This window comes from Epinephelus moara, chromosome 6 (assembly GCF_006386435.1).
Source record: "Epinephelus moara isolate mb chromosome 6, YSFRI_EMoa_1.0, whole genome shotgun sequence".
Classification (NCBI taxonomy): Eukaryota; Metazoa; Chordata; class Actinopteri; order Perciformes; family Serranidae; genus Epinephelus; species Epinephelus moara.
Window position 1 is genome coordinate 26,959,874 of NC_065511.1, and position 21,359 is coordinate 26,981,232.

Genomic DNA, 21,359 nt, shown 5'->3' on the forward strand with positions numbered 1-21,359 from the left:
CTTCAGTATCAATGGCTGGAAATAATTACCAGACCTTCTGTGTAGCTGTACTCTGTCAACACTTTTAAACAGTGCTCCCATTAAACATTAAGAACCTCATAGCAGCCATTCTGCAATTCACATCAAATTGTGCTGTAGAGTTATACATTATTTATCAATGGCCAGTCAATAGTCAGTTCTTTTCTCCACAGGGCTCTACATTTCACTCTGTAACTCTAATATGATGCGTGATGGAGCACAAGTGCCTCAATATGTGTGATTTATGGTTTTAAATATTATCTCTAGTGGGTTTAAATCATCATTTTTCATGGACTGAAATCCAGCAAAGCACCAGCACTTTCCAGGAGTTGTTGAGGGAGTGATCAGTTGTGTTTCAGCTAACCTACACAGCAGTGAGTCATTAGAGCAACAGTATGATGAGCCGAGGCAGTGATTCATAATGCTAATAAAAAACGAGCACGACTGTTGACATTAGAATTCAGCGCGGTGTTTAGAGACGCGATCAGTTCACATTAATGCTCTGCGGTCAGTCGTGGCTCTTACTGTAACTGTCACAGAGACAGTGAAAGCAGCTTTTGCTGAAGCTTGTGAGATGTCAGTCCGGCTGCGGGGACGTCACATGGATTGAGCTTTGCTGCTTAAGATAAATGGCTTTGACCTGACGTTGACTGTGTTTACTTGATGGCTTCAGCACATGAGCAAATCACGAACAAACAAACAAAGTGCCATACCATATGAACTTCAATGCACAGCCTTCAGGAGTATTTAACTGTGTTAGAATTATGAAACCTCAAAGAAATGCGAAAGTGTGACCCGGCATCTGCTTCATTTAAATCTGACAACATGTAAAGGAGACATTAACATTTCAAAGCAAACAAAAGGAGCAAATTCCCCAACACAAGTGCCCCTCCCACCATATTGCCATTTCTATAATGCTGGAAAAGATGTTATCACCTTTGCCGCCTCACAGATGTGAAAGCCAAGAAGGCACATCAGTGTGGTGTCCCTCGCTGGCACCCCTGTGTCTGGCATCATCTCCGGGCCGTGGTGGCACCGAGGTTATTAAAAACACAGCCTCTCCATCTGTTTGAGCATGGTGTGTTTCTGGCCTTTTGTGGCTTTGAAGATGTAGGCTGTCAGGCTTTCAACCCTATGAAGTGACTGGAGATAAAAAACCCAAAATCCGTTATCAGCATGTCTGTCAACTATCGACAATCCCATCTGTCTTCCCTGATAAGACTCGTCTCGCATCACGGCTTCAGAATTTCCACCAGGCGTGAATGATTCTGACTGATGCTACGAAAAAGGGAAATGTGATAAAATTTGAACCAGTCTCATTAAAGATTAAATGTGGTAAATGTTTAGCCTAATAGAATCGCTACTCACATGGCATTGTGAGGGCAGAAAACATGAGCAGCTGCTGTTGAAACTATCAGTTCAGTGCAGTTTTGAGACACCATGGATGTTTTGTTTTTTTTTACACAAAATTGCTGCCGCCACAAACCTTAAGAACTCTAGATGCTGCAAATACTGTGAGAAGCAGGAAAACAAGACAGCTCTTACTGTAAAGCAACATGTCTTTGACTATTCCATCGCTGTTTGTGTCCCTTCTCAGAATAGTCTCTCAGGATGAGTCAGACCCTTTCCTCCCTACATGCTCATAATGCTTTACTATGATTCAGTCATGAATGCATCTCCTCCAATATGAGCTTTCATTATGCTTTACTGCTGTCGGTTGTTTCCAAAAAAAAAAAAACTGCCTAATAACAACACGCAGGGATTCAGAGAGAAAATAAGTTTGTGGACTCTCAGTGAATGCAACAAGGAAACAAAGCATCGCTGTTACACAACACGGCCGAGTGTGAAAGTATCTGTGTCTGAACACCAGTATAAATTCTGAATTATTAATATATGAAGGCAAATGAGCGCTGCCATTTCAGAAAGCAGATAATCAAATGAGAAAGTGTGGAAATAAAAGCTGGATTAATAATGAATGAATTTGTCCCAGATTTTTCTGCTTGCAAAACCCCGTCTGCAGACGAAATTAAATATCTTGTGTCGAAAAAAAAAAGTTAAAGTTTTTAATTTCATCATCATGTGTGTTACAAGTAGTTTACTATTCTTACTGTGTTCATACTCATGTTGACATCAATAATGGAAAGCTTAATTAAAGTATGCATTTTTATCTCCGTTATGAAAAAAATATTACTTTTAAAAATTATTTCTCTCTGTAATTGTTTTCAAAGTATGCATATGTTTCCAAGTCTCACTTGATGCTTGTGGAGTCAGCAGTGGAATATCTGCACGCTGTCAAACATTTCCATTTCACTTGAAATGCAGGAAATCATCAAAAACCATCATGTTTTATACTGAGCAACATCTTGGGTGAAGAGTACAGAGAGTGTTACAGAGATGAATATCATGCTGTAACTCTTCATTGAGTCCCTGGGGATGAATAGTCTGTAAATAAAGTATCATCTAGGATTCACAGTGACGCAGCGTCTTTTCAGTGTCACCTTCATGAAACCAAGACCCAAGTTTTTAGTTGGAAATAAAGTAGAAACTGTTCTGTTTGTCAGTGCATGTTCCTACTTTTACATCTTGGCACTGAAAGAATCTGCCCACAGTACCCTAAAGGTGGATTCAGAGAGTGTGAGGTGAGTTTTAGCCCTGTGTTATTTGCATGAGTCTGACAGCATGACTGTTTGTGTGGACTGCTTTTTTCATCCCAAACAGCCAATGTTCTGACTGTACAGGCATTAGCTGCAAGCTAGCTAGCAACACACACCCGAACATGTGTGTGTGTGTGTGTGTGTGTGTGTGTGTCAGCTTTTGATCTCACAACTCACCAGGAACTCCAGTTCTTTTTGCATTTTCCCTCCAGTCTCTTGTCCATGTGTGCTTATGAAGAAGTTTCATGACAGCTCAAGTTGAACATTTTTCAATTTGCACAGTTGTGTCTTTGCCTCAGTCTGCACGCCGCCCCCGGCGTATTCACATCTGGTAGCACCAGCAGTCGGCTTTCCATCCAAATGTAGCACAAATTTTAACCAGATTTTTGGGAAACCGGCAAAATGGAAATTTATGCACTTGTCCATCCAGTACTGTTATGCAAACATTGGGAGTTGGTTCATCGAGATGTGTAGTGGGTGGCGCTACCTCTCCAGTCAGATGCCATTATACCACTGCAGAGGATAAGGAGCAACAAGATGACATAATTAAAATAGCTCTACTTAAAGCTCAAATTAAGGAAAACACTGGATGTATGATCACAAAGAGCACACTGGAAAATGGAAACAGTGAGTTTTGAACAACTAACATCGCAGCTATGTGATCTTGATGGAGTTCTGGTAACCGCCCTGTGTGCATACTGTATAGAAGTATGTTAAAATCCATCCAGAGACAATGAAAAGAGTTTGCATTTGTCTCTGTGTCAGCTTTGCGATAATCTGGCAACCTGTCCAGAGTGTGCCCCGCCTCTCACCCAATGTCAGCTGGTCAGACAACCATCCACACTCACATTAACACCTACAGGCAGTTAAGAGTCACCAGTTAACCTGCATGTCTTTGGACTGTGGGAGGAAGCTGGAGTACCCAGAGAAAACGCACGCTGACACGAAGAGAACATGCAGACTTTGCACAGATGGGCTCCCCCACCCCAGGGTTTGAACCAGGATTCCTCTTGCTGTGAGGCGGCAATACTAACCACTGCACCACTTTGCCACCTAATTTCTAGTTTTCTTACTTAACCATCAAAAAAAGACGCTTTTAAATGACTCCAAAGCTTCCACATCCACATGTCACATCCTCTGTATACATGTAGTGACACTAATGTGATATTACAATACCACAATTCTAAGCACTAGTTAGTTGATGGTATCTCGGACTCTTTTATTACATCCATGGACGTCGGAACTATTTTCTGAGAGGGGGGGCGGGATTTTTGTTGGGAGGGGCGGGGGAAGCACGCACACTTATCAATGATTAAGGATTTGATTTGAAGTTATTTTATAATAACATGCAGTTATAAGAGAACTAGAATGGATGAACACGGCATCTTTATTGTTAAGAAAATGAAACTTTGATAACTAAATCAAGCCATTTAAGGAACATAACATTATTTGTAACCTTGAATGAAAAAAAGAAAAGTCTGCGCTCCTGACTCAGGGCTTTCATGCATTTCCAAAAGTGGACCTTCTCTCAGTTGACCTACTGATGAAGATTTTAAGCAGGGTCGAGACATCGCTTTCATCCATAAGGTCACTGTGAGCGTTCATAATGGCCAAATGTGTTAGTCTCTCCTGCGTCATGGTGTTGCGCAGCCAGGTTTTCAGCCTGCGCAAGGCTGAGAAAGAGCGCTCGGATGCCGCGACAGATATGGGCAGGGCCAGACAGAGCTTAATGAGCTTCTCCACCTCCGACAGCATGGAGCGGGTTTGGGGCTGCAAGGTTTGCAGGATGGACACAACATCCTGGATGCCAAGGCTACTGTATGTAGTCAGGCAGGCTGCATAACACATCAAAAGCATAGATCTATGCATTAATGATATGAAAGAGATAAATGTAAGTCAGACAAATTGAGTTTATATTCAGATTCTTTATTTTTTTAAAGCGTAATGCAGTGGGTAGGGAGGCTGGGGTGCGGATGGGGGTCGGGAGTTCCGACGTCTATGATTACATCTGATTATTCACATACAGAAATTTTCTCCAGCACAGAATTGAAATATCACTTAATCAGAGGGTTTTTATCCGTGGTAATCTACAAATCTTCTAATATTCACCAATGCTGATACAATATCAGAAGATTCAGTTTTTAAAAGTATTTCTCTTGCTGCGGATTATCCAGAGTTCAGTGCCTACAGTAATTGGTGTTTGACTTGAACATACTCTTTCCCACCCCCACATCCCATGAGGTAGGGCATGGTTTCAATCATACCCTCCCACCATTCTAGCATTACGGGCCTCCAGTGTTCTTCAGGAAGAGGAGTAGTAATGGCCCATTATTTCGATGCACACCAACTATAGCATTTACCACAGGCTGCTAAGGCTAAAGAGCAGGAGTGGAAACGAAGGTAGAGAGGGCGGCTCCTGACTGTCACAAGGGATCCACAGTGAACACCAACATTTCTAAGAATGGCTCCACTAAGCAGACCGTTGTTGGCTTCAGTGAGGCTCAACTTTCAGTGTTTTAATTTTGTTCTTTGATGGCTAGTTGTAAACCTCAGGGGCCCTCAAATAAATGCAGTTAATTGCCAGAATAACGATTCCAACAACTGGTCAAATTAGCCGTTTAATATGAGCGTCAGATATTATGCATATGCAACCTCAGATTCAAAAGAGGGAGAATAACCATGCAGTCAAGGGAAAGTCACAGTAAACTCCAAATGAGAGGAAGCATGGGGATGGGATGAGGGGTGGAGAGAGTGAGGGAGCTCGGTAAATGAAAAGGGAGAGGGAGTGAGAGAGGACAGTCACCGACTGACTAAAAAGTGGGCTTTTATCATTTATTCATTTGAAATGCAAAAGCGGGGAGGCAGATACTGAACATACCCAACTAAGCCCTCCTCTCTTTTCCTCTCTCATTTGCATTGAAAGGACTGCAGGGTTCGTGTGAAGGCTGAGGCTTATGAGCTTCGTGGCACTGTGTGGGCCCCCTTGAGCCAGTTCATACTCCCACATGTTGGTGAACATGTAAGAGCTCTGAGCAAAGGCAAGGCAAACAGCACTCACTGCCCCCACTCGCGTTAGCATAATATGGACATGGAAACTTGGGTAAATACCCAAGAATAGTGTGTGTTAGTGCGCAACATAGTGTTTTACATGCTAAGTGTTTTACTGCCTGCCTGCGTAGACTGATTGAGTTCATATAGTAAGATTTAACAGCTTTGATTTAAAATTAAATAGAAATTTCAATTTCGAGGCAAAGTCTACATTTATTAAAGTCAGACAGCAAATGACATTCACCACCTACATTAGTGTCTTTGAGGTGCCATGAATTTTTCTTTTCAGCAATGTCAGTATTGATAATTTGATTACGATACTGCTATAACTGTGTGGGTGTCTATACAAGGGGTGGGATAAAACATTGATACGAGTATATATTGTATTACTTCCTCTTGCCATATGTTATCAATACACTGGTGCCAAATATTGATATTTTAATTAAAAATGCTCTAAGCCAGGGATCTTCAATTGTTTTGGAGCCAAGGACCCCTTAGCTGATAGAGAGAAGGAGCAGGGACCCCTGTACTACATATATTGTGTAGAAATGAGTTGCACTTGAGACAGTTATGAATATTTTCATGTCTCCTGTCATTTGCGCTTGACTGTACCTTATAAGTCAGCAGCAGCTGTAGCATGGCTCCGTGTATTAGCCTCACCCACTGCACTTTTGCTGGTGGTTTCTAAGGTGAACCGATTGTCAGTGTCTCTTACTCCAAAAAATGAGTCTATTCTGGCTGACAAAATGGTCTGCACACTTGGAATAATGATACAGCTAATTGGCTAATATGTTTCAATAGTACGTATAGTTCACCTCACTGTTATGGCTAGGTGCTGCATGGTGGAAAAAAAAAGTCCTGTACAGCTCATGATTGCACAAGTATTTATGGGTATCATTAAGCTAATCATTAATGATGTGTATTGTAAATTAAATTGGTTTAACGAAGAGGTGATATTATCTTTGCTAATAATATTTTGTATTCATGTCAAAGTGTATTTTCAGACACTCTTTTAATTAAAAAAAAAAAACTTGAATAATGAAAATTTAATTATCAAGCAGTCATTTGACGACCACCCTGCAGTAATTCTAAGGACCCTGTTGGGGTTGTGGACCCCCTGTTGAATACCGAGGCTCTAAAAAAATCCCTATGCCAATCTGACTTACCAGAGTCACTACTCCATGAATCCTCTTGGAGGCATCTATCAAATGAATGAGAGCAAACTGAACATAGCTTAAGTAAGATGTGGTTAAGCAAAAAATGGCGGACAGTGCGGAGTCAGACAGCGGGGGCAAACATATCAGAAAGGCACCGTCATTTTTCAAGTCGAAAATCTGGGCCCACTTCGGCTTTACTAGCACAGATGGGACCAAAAGAAAAATTCAGTAAAGACTACACAATATGCAGAAACTGTCTTGTAAAAGTTAAGTACACGGGCAACACAACAAACATGCATAGCCTGATTTGTCATCATCCTGACCTCATTGTGGAGAAAATGGCTAAACCTGCTGCGAGTGTAAGGGCCAGTCCCAATACCCAGCAAGGGGTAGACGTCGCCATGGCTACCACCAAGCAAGAGACGGGGAAAAAAGTTCATACATAGCTAACATTACCATCGTCAGATTGCTTTTTAGCTATCTAGCTAGCTCGCACTATCTGGCGTCTGTTATCTGTCCTGTTCTGCAAAATTGTCGGATTTTTCACATTACGATAACACGCCAGCTAGTATAACTATGCTGCCTCATAATGTTAGCTGGTTAGCTAGCTATCTAGCTAACAGAAGTCCCCTGTCGTCTGCCGTTCATCAAACGAAGCATGATGAATAATACAAACGCGATCGGTAGGATGGAAATGTAGATGGCTCGCAGCTTCCTGTTTAAAATAGTTACGTATGCGTGAACGTAACCGGCACGGTGACGTAGTGAGTGGTGTCCCAGTTCCTAGAGAAAGACTTCAACCCCTACCCCTCGTTGCTTCATTTCGAGGGCCAAGGGGTAGTGGGCAAGGGGTAGGGCCAAGGGCTAAGGGGTAGTGGACAAGGGGGGGTATTGGGATTGGGCCTAAGTCAGCCTAAACAAAACATTCTGACTTGTCAAATACTGACTCTTGATCGGTGGCCCTCCAAATCAAACTATGACACTCTAGGTATCCCTCTAGCGTCAGTTTTGGACACTTAGGGGCTGCGTGTCAATTTATGCTTGTGTCGTGCATTGTGTCTTTCCAACACAAACCTCCATTTTCACAAGCAATGACCAATTTCTAGTCTGTATCGTCTTAGTACTGTCTGTGATCTGGGCACTCCCTGTGTAACTCCATGATTCGTTACCCTACTTCATGTCGTGATTCAAATCACAGGATAAAATACAGAAAGCTGAGGTGAAAGGACAACTCGTTGTTGTGAGGTTTTTTTTTGACAGTTTTTTGGCATCAACACAACTGGACCCATGGCAGAGCTGCTGCTGCCATGGGTAACACCAACTAAGGTGCTTGAAGCTTAACATGCTTTTTCCACATGTGTCCAAAAAAAGCTTTTTCCTCCTTTTGAAAAACTGGAAAAAATATTCACAATAACTGTGGCACCATTAGGGTTTTTCTTCTCTTATGCAAAACATGAGGACAATTCAAATGTCTCCTGCACAATATGACACAAAAGCACAGCAATTACTTTAAAAACTGGGAAATATCACAACTACAATCAGTCAATGAAAAGATCGTTGCCAAGAGTGTTCCTAGAATGTTATATATCATATAATTCCTCTATGTTCTTGCTATGAAATATGATCAATTGGAGCATATCTCACTAATTCAATAAAAAAAATCCAATCCACTCTCGACAGGAAATTAAATCAGAAAACTCACAAAGAAATTAGAGCCCTGCAATACTGATAACACAAGTTCTCACAAGAGCATTGTTCCTTTGCCTGAGGAACGCAATATGTAAACAGAGCGGTTACACAACATGTAGGAAATCCAAAACACCCAAAAGCATGAATAATTATTCCTCACAATAATATTAGATTTATTTATTTTAAAATTGATTTAGTGTAACTTGAGTCGGTGCTGCGCAACACACAAATCCAGTTTAATGGGCATTATTATAATTTAAAGCTATAACTTTAAATAGTGTTGGGGGAAGTGGAGATGGAACTGATTTGGCTATAACCCTGTATTTACAGCTATGACTACAAAGGATGCAATTGAGCATGACTGCAGCCACTGTGCAGTGATCACCTGTACCCAGCACCAGCCAGACTTTCATTTGGCTCCAGAAGCCCCCACTAACTACAGAGAACTTTGTGTCCCACAGTGAGAAGTGCGTGCGTGTCTGTGCACGCTATTGTACGAGTGTGTATGTGTGTGCAGAGGCTGTACTGGAGGGAGGGGGCAACATGCTGACCGTCACTTTCCCTTGCTGTCAGGACCAATCAGTGTCTGGCAAGTTAATGGAGAACACAAAACCTATTTAAAAGCTACATTTACCACTTGGCTGATTCCATTACATTGTGTAATTTCCAGGTGTCACATTTCCCCTCCACACGTCTGTCTTAATGCTCTCCCAAGCACCCTCTGATTAGTCAGCCTCGGCTGGCTCCCCCAAATCCACTCTAGCAGAGCACCCCATCCGTTTACATCCTCCTTGAAGGGAAAAACTCCTTACTGCACATTTTATTTAGGTGTTCAGCAAGTTACCAAATAATACTGGACACCGGCCTGGCTGTAAAACGCTAAATGGGTGCAAGCCTCTTCTGTTCTCGGTAGGGTCAATCCATACGTGTTTCATCCGTCTTCAAAAAGCAGCAGCTATAAAAATGGCATCACATTAATTAATACAAGTTGTGCCTCATCATTTCAATCCTTGTGTTAAACCTTGTCCACCCCTAGATTTTGAATCAAAGTCCTGGATCAGAAGCGCCTGTCATGGGCAGCTGACGGTGATAGGAACAAATAATGTTATCCACTGAAGCTTATCTCAAATATTTCACGATACTTTAAACTGGTGATTAATTTGGCTTCAAAGGACAAAGTGGCTCTTTTGTTAAGGACAAAATGGGCCGAAAGCCCGGGTGACCTGCTGTCCAGGCTTCACCTGTGAACACTTCAAAGCCGTGGACAGAGACCAGGTTGTACGGAAATCATTTGAAATGGGGAAAAATCATTGACGGCAAATCATAGCCTTCATTATGTACAACTGGCCCACAGGCTTTTTATGACTCGGTATTATGTGGACATGCAGAGAACAGATAACAAAGCATTGTTTACATCTTATTCTGCCATATCAGGTTTCTATCTTAAAGGTCCAGTGTGTAATTTTTAGGGGGATATATTGGCAGAAATTAAATATAATGTAATAGCTCTTTTTTCTTTAGTGTTTAATCACTAGAAAATAAAGAATGAGCTGTTTATGTTTACATAGGGAGTGGGTCCTTGTCTATGGAAATTGTCATGTTGCAGACCAAACACTGGCTCTACACAAGGCCATTCACTTTATTGCATTTTCACTTCGACCACCGGAGATAGAAGCCCCTTGATTTGTTTTGGAGAGCAGGAGACCTCTGTGGATAAACTGGCTCCTGGTAAAAAACCTCCCGAATGTATTAATCTTAAGTTATTAGAAATGGTGAGCACACATTAGCAGGTGCAAGGCTAACGGTTCATCTCAAGCATGCAAAACAGCGTTAGAGAAACACTGATTTGTACCACAAAATCAATCAGTCAATCAATCAATTTTATTTATAAAGCCCAATATCACAAATCACAATTTGCCTCACAGGGCTTTACAGCATACGACATCCCTCTGTCCTTATGACCCTCGCAGCGGATAAGGAAAAACTCCCCAAAAAAACCCCTTTAACGGGGGAAAAAAACGGTAGAAACCTCAGGAAGAGCAACTGAGGAGGGATCCTTCTTCAAGGACGGACAGACGTGCAATAGATGTCGTACAGAACAGATCAGCATAATAAAACGCAACGCAATAATTATGTTATTCTGTGTTTTTTTCCAGTTTAAATAACTGGTTCCATTTGTTTTGGCATTTCTTCAGACAATTCGGCTCCCACTAAAAGCCTTCCAAACATCTGGATGAGAAATAAGAAGAACACACAAGAAGTTATCCGAGAAAAAGGGTGAGCACACATTAGCAGGTGATACGCAAGCTGCCCCTCTGTGATGTGCCAAACAGCGTAAAAGAAGAACTGATTTGTAACATGAAACTGCTTTATTTTCTTGTTTTCCTGGTTTTAATCAAGCTGCAACTTCTGGAGTTAAAAGAAATGAAGCCAACAGGAAGTGCCAAAAACTGCAGTTCTTTGAATGGCCACTTGAGGCTGGCTCCAGAAGCCAGTCAACCCACATTGACCCTCCTATGGTAAATCCCTGCCTTTACAGCAGAATAAACATGTTTACAGCCTGGTACAAAAAGGTTTTGGTCTTTGTAGCTAATTTACCCGTTTATGACAACTATATGTGGGATGATTTTTTTAACTCACCTGTTTACATTTTATGAAGGCTTAAGTAACAATCTGTGTGCCAGTACTGTCCTTGACTTCTCAGTCAGATCCACCCCTTGCTCATCCACAGCACCAGCCACGTGCCCAAATAAAGTCACTGCCAGCTCCAAAAATCAAGATGGCAGCAGGTGAAATGCCGAACTCAAGGCTTCACAACAGGAATCCCCAAAACAATTTATTTTTACCGTCTGTGGATTTAATCATAGGGTTCAGTTGTTCAGGAGACCTCTGTGGATAATTCAGCTCCCATTATTTTATTTATTTTATATAGACTTTATTAATCCACAGGGGCATTAAAAAGCCCCTGAACAATGAAAACTGAAGGACTTATAATCAGGAGAAGTTTCAGTAGTCTCTTACACGGATGACGTCAGCACGCTGGCTGACTCTGTCGTCTGTGGACGTTCCCATAGGAAAGTTGTAATAGAACTAGCGCTGGCTCCCAGCGGCAGTGATGTGATTGGATCCAAATCCATGTACTTCCGTACTTCCTCGACCAATGGCTGATTAGCTTTGCCTTACACCCACCTACACCGGAATTGCTGTTCCCCGAATTGTTGTCCGTAGTACAACAGAAAAGGAAGTGTTCAGTGCATCGCAAGAAGAGATTAAAATGGATATGATTTCATTTGATTCAGCTATATTGCAGAGCTGCAATGTCCACAAGATTGGAGAAAGAGAAACATCTCTGTTACATGTAACATACATGCCGTACCTATGGCAACGCCGTCACGTGGTCTGGATATCCCTGCCCATTTCTATTACAAAACGAAAGACAAATGTCCCCAGACTCCCATTCTGAAGTAAGGGAGGCTGGTCACTGGTTGCAATCTGCAGTCCTCACCACTGGACGTCACTAAATCTCCCTAAATCTCACACACTGTTCTTTTAAATTCTCTTTTAATTTCTTAATCCATTGTAGATGAGGGGTCAGGCAGCACTTTCTTGATCAGGGGGCAGTGGATTAAACTTTAATCCATGACAGTAGTTTCAACTTCATTATTCTTGAAGCATAAATTAATGCTCTTCGTGCCTTTGAATCATTTGATTCTGATTGTAATTGTATCAAGATCAGTGGAAGTCCTCCTCCTCTGCTGGATGTCAGAGGTTGGGTGGTTAATAAGAAGCCGCTCAGTGAACTAGGCACTTAAAAATCAGCGATGAATTCCCAGTGGTACCAGTGGTGGTCAGGAGATAGCCTCCACCACTTTATCAAACATGTCGCTGATGTTGAATCGGAGGCCAAACATTGAATTGTGGTCATCCGCAGACCCAGGAAATCAATGTTGGTTGAAGATCCAATCAAGAGCTCCATTTGATTTGTGACCTGAAATCTGGCAGTTCTTAGAGTTCGGGGGGCCCACAAGGGAGCTGCCACCACCAAATGTCTGCCCCGTGGAGACATGCCTTTAAGAATTTGCAACCTATCGATTCATTGCTTCTTTTCCCTTTTTGAGTGTCCGAAGATAGTGCTTTCAGAAAGCATGTCATTTTCTCCATCACTCTGAGTTCATAGTCAATGGAGTGTGAGCGCTTCCTCCTCGTAAAGGTCACCAGCCTTTTACAGTGTGTTATGTGTGGGGACACTCACTTTAATGTGACATCTTACTAGCCTGTCGCTTTATGTGCTCAAGGTGAGGTCGATGCTGCCACATGCACTTTTTTTTCCCCTGTCTTTCTCGGTTTGCACCAGAATGCGAGCTCTGAAAATGAGGACATTTGAAATGCAAAGCCTTGCTACCATAAGGGTCCTTTTCTCTCCATTTAATTACATGGAATACCCTGAAGTTATGAGATCTATCAAACTGCCAATACTTACAAGTGGGGAAATAAGGACACGATTGATTCCGGCATTGGTGATCATTGCTATTGAGCTAACATAGCCCTCAGTGTGACTCACCAGTCATAACAGATCAACACAACCTACTGAAGGAATGCAGGCAGATAATGAGATATAGACAAGTATATAAATGGCAATCAGGATCTTTAATTCAATTGTATTGAGCTTGTCATAGCTCACTCTGATAGTTTAAAGTGGAAATGCAGAAATATAGCAAAGCTTCAAAGCAACATTGTTAGTTATATGTGAATTTCTTCACATTTTATATAATATTCAGGGATGAGTATTGTAGTTTTGCTGCACAATGCTTCACATCAGCAACAATGCCAACAAGCTTATTTAAAAACAATAGGGAAACACCAGGGAGGTGTCTCCTTATTTTTAGTGCAGCTGATATCCAGCCCACAGCAAATTACAGGTCAACAAGGTTGATTTGCGGGTTGGGTCCTCCTACTCAAGTCACTGCTGAATTGCCGACTGTCGGAAGAGTATATTAAAAGGACCCAAAGGGCCACTAATGATCTTCTCTCCATCAATGTGCAGCTTGCCAGGAAATGTCCCGTGTTTTAATTAATGATTCTGAAGCTAACAATCAATTCACGCGTATGTTAAAGGAATTAAATCTGTCCCCTGAAAATGTACCCATTTAGTGGGTGGACGTGGTAATTGTTAGCATTACTGACAGTCGAGCGTGTTGTTTTAAAAAGATAGGGGAAAAATAACAACACGGCAGGCTGTCCATCTTTCCTAGGGTCAAATGGAGTGTGTGGGAAGGGTAGCATTCGTCATGTGAGCTGTGAGCTATTTTCTGTCTGCTGACTGACTGGAGGCGATCCTTCAGGAATTCATCATTTATCAAACCGGATGATATCCCCTCCGGCAGGACGGGAGCGGATGAAGTCTGACACCTCCGGGTTTGCCTGGAGAGAAGAAGGCCAATCGGAATGCATTAGCTCCTAGCATAACGACAGGATTACTACTACTTTCATTAAACTGGACTTACAGATGATCCCAAATGAGTAGTCAGGAGATGCTACCCTCACACACACTCTCCCTTACTGCTTTTTCCTTTTGCTTCTCACACATTAAAATACTGGTCTGCACATGCACAGTACTATAGTACAGGTATGCAGACATGGTTAAAGTAAATGTGATACAGATAAAGCTATTCTGTGTGTAGGAATATTTCTATATGTTGACTACATATACATTGTAAAGTGCAGAACATAGATCCTTAAACTTGTACATTAAAACCTTACCTGTCATAAAATAAAACTGTCCGCTGTTTCATCATAAAAAATAATGTTTCATTGTACAAACAGCACACCTCACTTTGGTGTCCTCCTGCTTGAGGATAACTCAGACTCAGACTCTCAAACGAACATTATGCTCATGTCTAATTCCTTTCAAACAAGGCTTTGTGGCCTCATGATATGTCTAATAGAATAATTGAATCATTGCATATTATACTGTCAGCAAAGGTTTTTTTTTCCATTTAACTAGACTCTTAGACAAATGAATGAGAGAATGAGTGATTGAATAAATGAAGTCAATATCAGGCGCAGGACGTTGAGCTAACATGGCCCTCATGTGACTCACCAGTCATAACACATCAGCAGAACTTACTGAGGGAATACAGGCAGATAATGAGTTATAGACAGTATTAAATAAATGGAAATTAATATCTCTTATCAGATTTTTTTGTCCTTTTTATACACTTTATTAGGTACACCTTGCTTGTACCAGGTTGGACCCTTTTGCCTTTAAAACTGCAATAATTCTTTGTGGCATAGATTCAACAAGGTGCTGGAAAGATTCATCAGCGATTTTGGTCCATATTGACATGATAGCATCACACAGTTGTTGCAGGTTTGTCAGCTGCACATCCGTGATGTCAAACTCCCATTCCACCACATCCCAAAGGTGCTTTATGTGATTGAGATCTGGTGACTGTGGAGGCCATTGGAGTACAGTGAACTCATTGTCATGTTCAGGAAATCAGTTTGAGATGATTTGAGCTTTGTGACATGGCGCGTTATCCTGCTGGAAGTAGCCATCAGAAGATGGGTACACTGTGGTCATAAAGGGATGGACACGGTCAGCAACAATACTCAGACAGGCTGTTGCCTTTAAATGATGTTCAGTTGGTACTAAGGGGCCCAAAAGAAAATATCCCCCACACCATTACACCACCACCAGCCTGAACTGTTGATACAAGGCAGGATGGATCCATGCTTTCATGTTGTTTATGCCAGATTCTGACCCTACCATCTGAATGTGGCAGAAGAAATCAAGACTCATCAGACCAGGCAACATTTTTCTAATCTTTCATTGTCCAATTGTAGTGAGCCTGTGTGAACTGTAGCCTCAGTTTCCTGTTGACAGCTGACAGGAGTGGCACCTGGTGTGGTCTTCTGCTGCTGTAGCCCATCTGCTTCAAGGTTTGACGTGTTGTTGGTTCAGAGATGTCATCCTGGATTGTCACCCAGAGAACTGCCGCTCACTGGATATTTTCCCTTTGTTCGGACCATGCTGTGTAAACCCTAGAGATGGTTGTGCGTGAAAATCCCAGTAGATCAGCANAACAAGGCATTTTCACCCAGAGAACTGCCACTTACTGGATATTTTCTCTTTTTCAGACCATCCTGTGTAAACCCTAGAGATGGTTGTGCGTGAAAATCCCAGTAGATCAGCAGTTTCTGAAATACTCAGACCAGGCCGTCTGGCACCAACAACTGTGCCATGTTTAAAGACACTTAAATCAACTTTCTTCTCCATTCTGATGCTCGGGTTAAACTTCTGCAGGCTGTCTTGACCATGTCTACATGCCTAAATGCATTGAGTTGCTGTCACATGATTGGCTAATTAGCTATTTATGTTAACAAGCAGTTGTACCTACATAATAGTGTCAGGTGAGTGTTGTTCATTCTGCTAGTTTTAAGTGGTAATACAGAAATATACCCAGTGTATCTTATACCACAGCTAAAGGGTGCCTTGGTTCCTCAGTATCTGACAGTGAGGGCCAGAGACCAAACATCTGTATTTGTCAAGTTGAGAGTGAGAGCAGGTTGAAATTGTCTGCAGGGGTCACAAGAACATGCTGGAAAGCAAGTGGGTAGTAGGACATTTTCCATCTGATCTCACAACACAGCCTTGTAAGGCTCAGCGATCTCTCTCAACTAACAGAGGCCTCTTCAAAGTGTAAAATGCATTCCCACAGAGAAACAACACAACCTACCATCTCACCAAAGGGTGGACACACAGACAGCTTAGTTTCTGTCCTCTGGACAATAAATGCCACATGACACTGAAACCTTTTCAGACGGCTCCAACCACCCTGAAGTGGAAGAAATTGTCATGCAAGGACCAGCCACACAGTGGGACCCAAACTGTCTAACAGCTACTGTTAAAGAGTCAAATGTAACCCCTGGTGCTTAAACTATTTGGAAAGATTCAACCAAAGCCAGCCTATCAGAGCTGACTGCACTCGCTCATGCTGAAAATGTCCGGTTAGATTCAAACGCTGACATCAGCAGCGAGCATTGTTGCTGAAACATGAAAGCTGCCAAAAACGATTATTTATCAGTAATGTTAGGTGTTGACTGTTCTGTGTAGTGTGATGTGAGAAACGAGTGAAAGAAGCTGCAACATATTTCTTAACTAAAAAGGGAATGTACTGGGTGACCACTGAATGGGCAAAAAAACCCAGATGTAAACATCTCTATACCCTGAGAGAAACAGACAAGTCAGAGAGGGTTGACAAACAGGCCAGAGCTCATTGCTATAGAGTATAAACATCAGTCACCTCAATTCCTGCTCTGTTGACACCTGTTGTGAACCAGAAAAGGACACGGTGCCTCGAGAGATTGACACCTCCCGCTGCCCAGTCAGAGAGCATCAACGTGAGCTGCAGAAACCCCACACACTGGGAATGAGCATTGTTGTAGGGAGCCAACGACAGATTTTCATTGCCAGCGATGGCCTCCCTGTAATCGTTGTACATGAGACAGATAGATTTGAATTCAATGAACAAAAGAACAGGGAGTACTTTTTTTTTTTTTTTTTTTACTAGTTTATAATGCAAGATAGCTGCCATGTTAGATAAAATTCAAAGATGGGCTCATTCAAATTTAATTGCTGAAAGCTGCAAGAACTGATTTTCTTTTTGTCAACTTGTGGGTAGCGGAAAAGATGTTGTGGATACAGCACTGACATATCGTTGGCTTTTAAGTTGGTGAGCGTGTTTGCGAACATAGGCTTATTTAACCCTTTGAAACCTGAGCAAATTGGCTTGGTTTCCTTCAGAAAAAATAGGAGGAAGGCAATGAGGAAGAAGAGACCCAAAAATGAGCAAGATGTTAGTAAAAAGAAAAAATTTAAAAAATTGTAAAAAAAAAACCAACAAAAAACAAAGAAAGTAAATAACAAACAAACAAACAAACAAACAAACAAATAAGGACATGACCTGGAAAAAAAACTATAATTTTGTAACATTTTGATTATTTTTTAAACATATGATAATAATATGAATAAATATGTTTTTCCCTAGCTTTTTAAAAAATAATTTTCCATACTTACTATTTTTTCTTTTGCAATTTGAAGAACATTTCTCACCAAGTTGCTCATTGCTTTCTTCCCCCATGTTTTTGAAAGAAATTACACCAATTTACTCAGCGTTCAAAGGTGTGAACACTTGCGAAAAGCGTCTGAAAGCAGCACAAGAAAAGTGATGTTACTCCACATTTTTAAGGGTTAAACACCCAGAGGTTACGTAGCAACATCATCATTTATTTGGAGTTGTACCTTTTGGCCACTTAGTGTATCTAAGTCCATTATCCACTCTCTTTCATATCTGTTTTTGGTTCTGAGGGAAACATGTGCCTCTCTAGCTACTAAATGCTCCACTAAATTCATAAGCATCTGTGTCTGCCTGCGGTTTGGTGCTGAGCAGGTAGTGTTCAGTGGGGTTTTAGGGCATTTTTGCTGAAATCAGCTGCCTCTTGCGGACAGAATTGATTCGGTGAGAGTGAACCAAAACTGTAAAGTTGGGAGCCGAACAGCTAAACAATGAGTGAAACTCATTGTAAAGCACTATGAAGCCGGCGGATGCTGCAGATTCAGGTAATAATTACATGCATGTTCATCAGTATGAGAAACACCTTTCAGATTATCGCCTTATTTTGACATTGTTATAGGAGTATTGATTACAGTCTCTTTAAAGCTTTGACTATGGATTAGATGTGTTGCTCTCTCAGTAGCCTAACAAAAGAGGATGCTGAGTCACAACATCCATACACACTGTATATAATATGGGAAAGGCAAGGCTCATACTGACTGGCTGAGAGAGTACATGGGAGTTTCTTGTTGCTGCCCTGCAGTGTAGAGTGATTAAGGCTGTTAGAGAGAAAGAAACGTGTTTAATTTATCGTCTTTGCCTGAAAGAAAATTCATTATTTTAAAAATATATATAAAAAAATGAATTAGGGGGCAGTTTGTTCTTCATTTGTACTTCATGCACACGAAAACTCACACATATAAACACGCACAGACTCATTTACATTTCTGTGTAGATCTCCTGCGTATAAATACATAGCATATTCCACTGTACAAGGACGAGTAATGAATGCCCAGCGGGATGACATGAATATACATGACCACTTCTGGATGTGTGTATTTATCATTGTGTGCACTTGGCATGTGCTTGTTGAGGCTTAAAATAGAAGCGGCGATGTTAATATTTAGATTGCTTAAATGACGACTTCTCAGCAGTGATGACACATGAAATAAAAAGAAATATTTAGTGTGCCCCATTTGTTTACATGTAAATGGAAGGTTAGGGTGCTGGCAATGCGAAATCAATAATTAAATGCAAGTACTAATTGGATGATAGTATTGCCAATAGTTTAATGGAAAGGCCTCAGAGAATGGGGGCCAATAATTAGATTTCTGCTTTACTGGGTTTGCAGAAATAGGTGGAAAAGCTCACGTACATGCGAGCAAAGAACATTTCCCAAGGCAAACAGTATAAATACACAAGTACTGTACACTGCTGCTGAAAGATAATTTAAAATATGAATTACTGACTAATGTGAACTAGATATCTGCTGCAGACACTCATTCAGATAGACAGATATGTAGCTATATGGATGTTTACATGCACTTACAGTTCACTTTCTCCAGTTAGCTGATTTCTGTGACATCATGTGAACAACACACCTGGTTTCCATTATCACAAAAGGGGGTCGGAGAAATTTGATTTCCCCAGTTAGAGTCTCCCGGAGAAAGACAATAACCTGACACCGTGGACAGGTAACCAGGTTTCTGCTTGGCTCTTTAAAACAATGCATGTGCATGATAAAAGACTGGAATAACTTGCCATGCATTTCAACCATAAGGGCACAGTCACACATGAGCGACTGCAGGTGAGTGACCATCAGTTGCCAAGGTGATATTTGTGTTAAATGGAAAGCTAACTTGCTAGCTAACGGCCAGTATCACACAATGTCAACACACAATGTCACGTGGTTACACACAGCAACAATTTGTCTACTCCATCCTCACTTCTTTACTTTTGGTTGCAGCCACAACTTGGCCAGCCTAAGTTCACCAAAATTGAACGCCCCACGATGCAAAGATGCCAACTTGCTTTACCACTAGAAGCTAATGTTTTATTCGCCCCTCTGCTCGCATTTAATGGAAGTAAATGGAAGGCGAATAATCACAAATGTTAATCTCACTCATGTGTGACGATACCCTAAAAAGGAACTGTGCTGTCAACATGATAAAAGACTGGGATAACTTGCCATACATTCCTGCCATAAGGGCACAGTCACACATGAGCGAGTGCAAGCTAGTGACCATTAATTGACCTGTGGCTAAGTCCCGCCCTTAAACGCGATGAGCCAATCACAGTGCGTATAGCCATTCCCATACACTCGGACATTCTCTGCCTGGACGTCCATTGAAATGCATTACAGGAAGCCAGTTTCGTTCGGTTTTATGAGCTTTTTTGGAGATGTGAAGTTTAAAAATGGCCAAACGGTGTGCATGGGGTACATGCAACTCCGACACAAGGTATCCTGAGAGGCTGGGCGACGAAGTGTATTTTTTACCCGTTCCTAAACCACATCTCAACCGAGAAAAGTGTCTCCTTTGGATAAAGTTGTGTGGTAACGTTAGACCACAACATCAACTCAACATGAATAAGATTAACAATGATATCTACATCTGTTCTAAGGTAAGTCAACATCGTGTTTGAGGCAACATATTGTCACTTTGCTGGAAAGAAATATGAAGTTATCTTTAACATCTCTAGCTAACGTTAGCTAAATTTAGCCTAACGTTAGCTCCTAGCTGCGTTGTTCATCATGTCACCTTGTTTGCTGGAAGTTCATTAGCCTATTTTGTTCTAGTTTTGGACTTTGGTGAACGTTTGGAGACACTCTTGGTAAAGATTGTAAAAAGGCCGTTATCCTTTTCTCATATTCTGAGCCAAAAACCTTAACTTCAATGGCACTTTAACTTGTTGTCTTTGATGGCGACGGCAACGAGATGCGGTTCACAAGTGTACACTGTGACCTGTAAATTTTGGCTCGTAAATTAAGCTTTTCATCGACCTGCTCAACAATAAAATGATGAATATATCCCTCCAATGCGTAGTTTAGGCCCTTCTGGTTACTTCTCAATGACATCTGATCGTTATGTCTCCAAAAATCATCAATTGCCTCCTGCGAAATGCCGTGTACTGATACACCTGCCATAGCGCTGGTCACTGAATGTTGATAGTTTGTCCGAGTGAGTGGAGGGGGGCGTGGTTTAACCATAGGTCAATTGGAGAGGCAACATTCATGCTAAATGTGATTTGACGCACATGAAAAGCTAACTTGTTAGCTTGCTAATAAATACCACGAAATATGATGTTAATGGTACATTTTCCAGTTTCTTGCGTTCCATGCGTGTCTCCCAACTCATTGCCCGCTGGTTGAGGCTGCACCTTCGCCAGTCAAAGTTGAACTCACAATGCAAAGATGCCAACTTGCTTTACCACTAGAGGCAAATGTTTTATTTGCCCCTCTGCTCGCATTTAATGGAAGTAAATGGAAGGCGAATAATCACAAATGTTAATTTCACTCATGTGTGATGATACCCTAAAAAGGAACTGTGCTGTCAGCATGATAAAAGACTGGGATAACTTGCCTTACATTCCTGCCATAAGGGCACACTCACACATGAGCGAGTGCAAGCTAGTGACCGTTTATTGGAGAGGCAACATTCGTGCTAAATGTGATTTGA